The following is a 9,332-nucleotide window of genomic DNA, read 5'->3' on the forward strand; positions in this document are numbered from 1 at the left end:
AGAGGTGAACGCTCGAGACACACACTTTTCACCTTCCATGTGGAGAGACCACAATTACATTGGAGGATGTCTCTAAGCGTCTGGGGCTTCCCGTCGACGGAAATATGATGTGTGGTATGGCGGATGGTGATTGACAGTCAATGTGCATTGATTATCTTGGAGCTGCTCCGCCAGAGTTTAATGGAGGTAGAATAGCTTTATCTTGGTTGAAAGCTAATTTTGAGGTTTTAAATGAAAATGCTTCAGAGGATCAAGAAAAGACATGTGCTCGGGCATATATTCTACGAATAATTGGAGGAATATTGATGCCCGACAAATCTCGCAACCAGGTGCATTGTATGTGGTTGCGGCATCTGATCGATTTTGATGAAGCTGGAAGATATAGTTGGGGCGCTGCAGTTTTGGCATTTCTCTTTAGAGAAATGTGTCGGGCGACGAATTATAAGAAAACTGCTATCGGTGGATGTCTCCTGCTTCTACAATCATGGGCGTGGTTTCGCATGCCTTTCTTATGCCCGATCGTGAATGAACCATACGTATTCCCCTTATTGTTGAGGTAATTTTCGAACTAAATTTTGATTTAAATATTTTTAATTAAATAGAGTGATATTTAGTTTATATTATATTTCATAGGTGGTCGATGAAAAGAAAGAACCATAAACGTATACCTACTGGGTTAGAGGAAATTCGTTTACTTATTGATACGAAAGCTGGGTCTGAGGTATGTTTTTAAATATTAATATTTTAATTTAAAATGCTAGATATAATTAGAATATTTTATTTATTTGAATTGTATATTTATATTTCAGTTTCAGTGGATACCTTATGCGAGCGATGAAGAGAAGGCTTGCATCCCACCCCACCTTAGTGGATCATTAGAGGTATGGATATCGGTTATACCTCTTATATGTTATGCTATTATTGAGTGGCATCCAGTTGATCGCGTGCTCCGTCAGTATGGTTGTACGCAATATATTCTTGGAGCACCTAGGAATTTAGACGACGTGCATAACATAGATAGACGAGGAAAGAAAGAGGTTAACTGGGTGGTGAGACACAGAGATTGAATTGCGCTTTGAGAGAACCGATATACACTGTTGGCCCCTCGATAATATTACGCTAAAACTGGTCATATGGTTACGGATAACTATATGGACTGGTTTAATGAAAATGGGAAGCCGTTTCTACTTTCGGCAGAAGCACGAGGGCTTAACATTCCTAGCCACCGAGAAAGACGTCAACCGTCTCAATATCATCATCCCCCGACGCGTGGACGGAGAGAAGATGCTACCGGTTCTGCATCAGTCCCACCACAACATACTTATCCGTCGATGCCGTAGGGGTACATGCCCAGCCCTCCACTTCATATGCCAAGCCCACAGTTCATATGCCATCTCCGCAGGGTTACATTCCGAGCCCGCAGGGTTACATTCCTAGCCCGCAGGGTTACATTCCTAGCCCGCCAGGTTACATGCCTAGCCCGCAGGGTTTTATACCATATGGAGGTGCATATACGACTATGTTTAATGATCCAACATATGGTTTATATGCATCTTATTTGGCTGGTGGTGCTTCTCCGCAGACACCTCAATCTCCATCTGGATCACAGACATCGATGCCAATGTTTCCACAGTTTTCAGAGTTCCCGGGGAGCGGTGGGATTGTTACTAGCACTCCTCCAGGGTCGTTATTTTATACAGGCCCTTCAGCCCCTTCAGCGTCATCTACACCAAATGAAGAAAATATTGCTGATGATGATAGTGAAGATGAGGAGACTGAAGAACAAGTTCCACGAAGAAATCCTCCACGAAATAGACAACCACCGCCATGTGGAACTCATTCGAGAAGACGACATCGGTGATTAAAATAAAAATAATTTAAAAGTTGAGTGATTAAATTAGAATTTTTTAAACTTTAATGACCAATATAAGACTGAGGAGACAATTGAGTTATGAATAATATAATTTTCCTTTTAACATATAATGTATATAAATACTATATATGTTTTAGTTTTTAATATTTTTGGGGGGTCATGGCCCTAGTAGTAGGAGGTTTTGCCACTGCCTCCATTTATCTGGCTATTTTTTCTGTATATCATCGGTGATCGGTATTATTATCGATCTAACATCGGTCAGACTATATTTCCCGATCTAACACCCTTAGCAGGAAAGCGCGCCCCTTGCACCGCGCTATATGCTGATTTGACGCCACGTGGGTATAGCGCGCCCCCTGCCCCCATGATATACGGTGATCTGGCGCCACGTGGGTATAGCGCGCCCCCTGATCCGCGCTATACGTCACGTAGGGGTATAGCGCGGATCAGGGTCGCGCTATGAGCCGTACCAAAATTATATTTAATGCAGTCCTTGATCCGCGCTATATCTTTTATCTGAATAATTACATATAGCGCGGTGCAGGTACCGCGCCTTATATGCTTATAAATACACTCCTCCGGCTTACATCTCCTCGCATCTCTCCTCTCTTATAAATTAATACAACAATTCCGTCAACGAGTAATAATCCTCGCAATCTTCTCAAATTTGATTTATAAGTTCGTGCGATTTTTCGTTATAAGGTAATTTTGTTATAATTTTTTAATTATACTTATTGTTTATTATCATTATTTGAAAAAATATTATACTAATTATTTTCAATTAATTTTTATGTTTGTAAAATTGAAAAGCGGGAGCATACGTCGAAATAGTTTTGCGGTGCAGGTAATAATATAAAATTATATTATTTAAATTATTTACGTTGATGTGTAAAAAATTTATTGTGTTATATTTTCGTTCATATATAATTTATTTAATCAGGTTTGTTAAAGTTATTTGTTTTGAAGATATAATATTACCGCACTTTTAAACTCAAAGAATGACGCGACTTTCAGCTATTGTTTATTATGATGGTGAAATTCGAGAAGATGAAACCGGCGTTGTTTTCGTATCAAATGAGCGTGTTAAAATATTATTCAATAGAAATATAACTCTTGAGAAGCTAATAACGAAGATTTCAAGGAAGATTCATGTTGGAAGTAACAGAAGAATGTCGTCGTTGCAGTACAGATTTCCAATATCATTGTTGCCATTAACTTATACAGCGTTCGAACTTTCGAACAATGATGATGTTCAAATGATGGTTGAAGCTCAAAGTAATTATTCAGACGCCGCTATTGAGATGTATGCACATTTTGTTCAAGTGCGTGCTGTTCGGGGTCAATATTTAAGCTCACACTATGGGCTGGCTGAACAAGTTGATAAAGTTGACAGCCCGACTACAATAATGTGTAATGATTTTAATGCCATAATGGGGAGACATTCATCCACAACTCCTTACGATATGTACCGAGGTGGGTCCACGAATAATCCGTATGGCAACACCGCGTCCAGTTCAAGGGGAATGCATTCATCTGCAAATTTCTTTGACCATATGGAGATGCTATCGACGCAACCATCTGTGCAGTTTCCATTTGACACGATGGCTTCAAGCTCCAGGGGGAGGCATTCGACTGCGAGCTTTTTCGATCTCAATGTCGATATGTCTTCCAGTTCAAGGGGAAGGCGTGCAAGTAGTAGGTTCTTCAACCTAAATGTGGAGAGCATGGAGGAACCATCATCTCCACCAAGAATCACCGCAATTCAACTCCGATGATGATGAAGTTCCAGGAAATGTGGCACAAACTGACCCTCATGCACACATGTATGAAGCTGATTATGGTGCAATGTACGGGCCAGAATTTGCGGATATGCCTCATCTCGGTGACTATGGATATTACTCATCAATAAATAATGGTGAGTTATCTTTAGGCATGGAGTTTTCAAGCAAAGAAGAAGCGATGATGGCTATAAAAAATTACAATATCCGTAATTCTGTCCAGTCCAGAGTCAACCGATCGACGACCGAAAAATATGTATGCTACTGTGCCCTACGCGAAAACGGATGCAATTGGATGGTCCGCGTATCGAAAATGAAGAGGAAAAACAACATATGGGAACTAACAGTATACAACGGTCCTCACACATGTTGTGCTGGAGGGGTCAACCAAGATCATTCGAACTTGGACTCTGAAGTGATATGCCAAGCCATCATGCCCATGGTAAAAGCAAGCTCTCATATAGTTTTTGCAGTGTTGATTTCAGCTATACAATCGCAGTATGGGTACACCGTCTCCTATAAAAAAGCTTGGTTGGCAAAACAAAATGCCATTGTCAAACTTCATGGCGAATGAGATGCATCTTACAACGAACTTCCAAGTTGGTTTAGGCTGGTGCGGACGTTGAATCCTGGGACAATTGTGGACTTCGAAACCTCCTATGCATACCATAATGATCGAGTTCTTCGCGATCGATGCCAATTCTACCGGGTTTTTTGGAGTTACCCACAGTGCGTTAATGCTGCCAAATACTGCAAGCCTGTGGTCCAGATCGACGGGACTTTCTTGTATGGAAAATACAAGCAAGTTTTATTATTGGCAGTTGTCCAAGATGGCAATCGCAACATTCTTCCAGTTGCTTTTGCTCTTGTCGAAGGAGAAGATACAGATTCTTGGGCTTTTTTCTCCAAAATTTACGTGCACATGTTATCACGAGGGAAAAAATTTGTGTCATTTCAGATCGCGGAGCTGGGATCAAAGCAGTAATGGAGTCTTTGGGTCCAATGTGGCAACCACCCTTTGTCCAACATAGGTATTGTCTCCGACACATTGCTGCGAACTATCATGGAAGGTACAAGAAGAATTATGAGCGTCAATTAATTGTGCGCGTGGGTAAGTGAAAGCAAGTTAGTAAGTTATACATTTTTTGATCATTTTAATTTTGCAAAGAAAGCAAGTTAGTAAGTTATACATTTTTTGATCAGGTTACGAACTACTTCCTCGAACGTTTGAATCAATGCTTCAAGATTTGCGGGCGAAGAACTAGGAAGGATACGATTACATCAGCCTCATCGATAAAGAAATATGGACGAACGCATATGATGGTGGATATCGATATGGACACATGACGACCAACTTGGCTGAGGCAATCAATTCAACCTTAAAGGGTGCACGTCACCTACCTGTAGCGGCTTTGGTAAAAATTACATATTTTCGTTTGGGGGAGCTTTTTGCGAAGCTCGGGGGACAAGCTCAAACCTGGATGCAAGGCGGTCATGTCTATCACCCTAGATTAGTTGCAGATCTACAGAAAAAAATTGCTGCATCAAATGGAATGTCTGTAACAAGCTTCTCTAGAAGGCATGAAATGTTTCGTGTCACAGAGTTGCCCTGACCTCTTCAAGGGATTGAAGCTGTGTCGTTAAGAGTAAATCTAAGGGACAGAGTGTACGACTGCGGGTTTTTTCAAGCTCTGAAGTATTCATGCTCTCATGTGATAGCATCTTGCTCGCATACACGTCAAGACTATAACCATTTTGTGGATCTCGTATACCTACTATCTGAAGTTTTTAAGGTATACGAATTTGAGTTTCCCCCATAGGTAATGACAAAGACCCTGATGAGGTTCAAGATTGGTTTTCGATTGTACCAAATCCGAGTTTATTGAGGGAGCGTGGTCATCCAAAATCCAATCGAATTCATTGCGATATGGATATTCGAGAAAGATCTAGACAAGACAGAAGATGTGGCCATTGTAGAAACCCAGGACACACTACAAAAACATGTCCACTTCTGTTGTCATCAAGTAACAATTGATGAGAAATGATGTATTTGTTTAATCAAATAATAATTCTTGTATTTTAATTTGCATTTACTTCAAGTTAATGTCATTCGATAATCGCTGATGAAGATTAAAAAAAAACAAACACAATTATTAAATTTTATCAAACTAATAACAATTTGATATTTAAATACAACAAACTTACAATAAGAATTAAATGGTAAATGATAACCAAATTACAATAACTGATATTAAATGGTAATAAACAAAATTAACTAAAATATATTAAAAAAAGTCCAACAAATTTAACAAAATAAAGTAAATATTAAATGAGAAATAATAAAAATTACAATTAAACAAAATAAAGTAAATACAAATATAATAAAAAAGTCTATCGATGCCTGCGTCGCGAATGTGTTCCGCATGGCGGTGGTTGTCGGTCTCGAGGAGGATTTCTTCGTATCACTGGTTCTGACTCCTCGCTGTCATCATCATCATCATCGTTGTCGTCACCATCGTCATCGTCGTCATCGTCATCGTCGTCATCCTGAGAAGGTACATCAGGTTGATAAGGAGCTGATGACGATGAATCACCTCCATAGAATAAGGACCCTGGAGGTGTATGAGTGACTATCCCACCGGCATACGAAAACTGGGAAAACCCAGACATCGCTGAGTGTGAAAACTGTACATGAGGTGTTTGTGCTGCGGCCATGGGTGATGAGGATGAACCCGCCAAATAACATATGAACCCCAAGTCGAATCTACAAACATAGATGAAGGCGGGGTCATAAAACCAGGTGAAGGCGGCGGCGGCGGAATCTGGTAATGGAAAGGCGATATCGGCATCATATATGGCTGCGGCATCATATATGGTTGTGGTGGCTGCTGGGAAGGTCCTGCTGGTGCAGCTGAGGATGAACCGGAAGCACCTGCTCTCCGTCCACGAGTCGGGGACGATGGTGCTGTATCGGTGAACATCTCTGTCGACGTCGTGGAAAGGTCTTCCCTCGTGCATCCTCGGGAAGTAGAAACGGTTTCCCGTTACTGTTGAACCACTCATAATAATCCTCAGCATACATCAAGAAGTCAGTAAAAATGGGCTCTCTACGTGGAAGGCGCCAATTTCGATCCTCCCACAACACGACCCACTCATGATGCCTCACAAGCCAATCTGTATCTGTCTTGCCGCGTCTATCTAAGCTATGCAACTCGTCCATATTGCGAGGTGCTTCCGGAATTGGTTGAAAACAACCAAACTGCCGGAGCACGCGATCAGTGGAGTGCCACTCGACGGTCACATAACAGATCAGAGGGACCATCGCCATCTAAACATCTGATGGACCCCTCAACTTAGGTGGGATCACCGCCCTCACATCATCAGTAGAATATGGCACCCATTCAAACTAAAACAAATAATATATAATTTTTATCAAAATAATAATCTAATTATATAACTATAATCTAAAATCGATTTTTAAATATTAAAATTCATACATGTGTGCCAGCCTTCTGATCGATTAGCACCCTAATTTTTTCTAAATCATCAGGTAGCTCCTGATGATTTTTCCTATCAGTAGACCACCTATTCAAGGAAAAAAATTTGTTATGCGTTGTATAAAATTATTAATATACAAAATCAGTTTTATAATTACCTCAGAAGTAGTGGAAATACGAATGGGTTCTTCACAACGGGACATAAAAAGGGCAATCGATACCATGCCCAAGACTGCAGCAGCAGGAGACATCCGCCGATAGCATTACGCCTGTAGTCAGTGGCTCCACACATCTCCCTGTACAGCAAAGCCAAAACTACCGAGCCCTAACTGAATGATCCGGCGAGATGAAAGTCGTTAAGATGTCACAACCACATGCAGTGAACTGGGTTGCAAGATTTGTCCGGCATCAGCAACCCTCCTATCAGCTGCAGTATGCATGCCCGTGCATAAATCTTAACCTCATCCTCATAGACGTCTGCGCTCAACTCTTGAAAATTGGCATCTAACCAATTTAACGGTATCCTACCTCCGATAAAATTTTCTGGGACATGTCCTAGACTATCCCGACACAAAGTAGTCCAAGAACCGGAAGCTATCCCCGATATCACATCTCCATCCACCGGAAGCCCCAGGTGCATAGAAACATCCTCAAGCGTGATCGTGCACTCTCCGCACGGAAGATGGAATGTATGGGTCTCCGGCCTCCATCGCTCTACTAAGGCAGAAATCATGTCTGGCTCTATCTTACAGTGGCCTTGATATCTACCTATGTAACCGAATCCAGCCTCTACTAAATACGGCAAGACACGGCTGGGTATCACTAACTTAAGATTCCTAAGAAAAAGATCTAATACACGGTCCTTCTCCTAAAAATAAATAATTACAAAAATTAATTTTTAATCTAATAATCATGCATTAAATGAATCAACTAATTATTACTAGTAATTTAAATTAAATTAAAACGTTAAAATGTTACCGTATCAGCAAAGTGTCGAGATATTTAATTCTTAATCTAATAATCATGCATTAAATAAATCAACTAAATATTACTAATAATTTAAATTAAATTAAAACGTTAAAATGTTACCGTATCAGCAAAGTGTATAGATATATGATTTCCATCCGAGCGAAGTAGACTGCTTTCCATTATATATCTGCAAAAGAATTATATTAGTAAAATATTAAATAAAGTAAAAACATAATAGTAAAAATATTATAAAATATACCTTAAAAAGAGAGTATTTGAGAGAAATTTAGAGAATTTGGTGTGATAAAAGTGATTGAGGATGGGGGTATTTATAGGGAGGATGGGGACGTGAAGGGTTGGTAATTAGAGGTATAGCGCGCCCCTGCACCGCGCTATACCCCACGTGTCAGATATCCAGGTATAGCGCGGATCAGGGGGCACGCTATACCCATGTGGCGCCAGATCACCGTATATCGCGGGGGCAGGGGGCGCGCTATACCCACGTGGCGCCAAATCAGCATATAGCGCGGTGTAGGGGGCGCGCTTTCCTGCTAAGGGTGTTAGATCGGGAAATATAGTCTGACCAGTGTTAGATCGGTAATAATACCGATCACCGATGATATACCGGGAAAATAGCCCATTTATCTATAGTTAAATCTACTAGCATCTTCTTTGCTCATTCTAAGTAGTGGTTCATTTTTCAATTTTAATTAAATTAATTGATCGAATTAGAATTTAATTTAATGAATCGATTGATTAATTTTATGTTTGATAGGTCTTTTAAGAAAATGTTTGACGTTTGGTGAACCGTTAATTCAATTTAAAATTGATTAATCAATCAAATTAAAATTTTAATAATATATATTAAGCTTAAATTTATCAAGAATTAGGGTTTAATTATTTTTTAACCACACTAGACAAATTAAACTTTTAAGACTAAATCATATTTTAACTAAGATAAAAAATATTTTTATTAAATTCCAATTAATAGAACTAAAAAATATAAAATTTCGATTCATTTGGTCATCGACCAAATTAACTGAACTTTGTTCGTTTTTATTAATAATTTTATATAAAAAAAACTTGATGCGATTGATGGCTACTTTTTTTAATTAATTTAATTTTAACTAATTTAATTTAATCAATGGTCGAATTAATTGTTTGATCACCCATAATTTTAAGTGAAGGTAACAATTTTTTTAATTAATTGCAACA

This window comes from Hibiscus syriacus, unplaced genomic scaffold (genome assembly GCF_006381635.1).
Source record: "Hibiscus syriacus cultivar Baekdansim isolate YM2019G1 unplaced genomic scaffold, ASM638163v2 tig00110584_pilon, whole genome shotgun sequence".
NCBI classification, from domain to species: Eukaryota; Viridiplantae; Streptophyta; class Magnoliopsida; order Malvales; family Malvaceae; genus Hibiscus; species Hibiscus syriacus.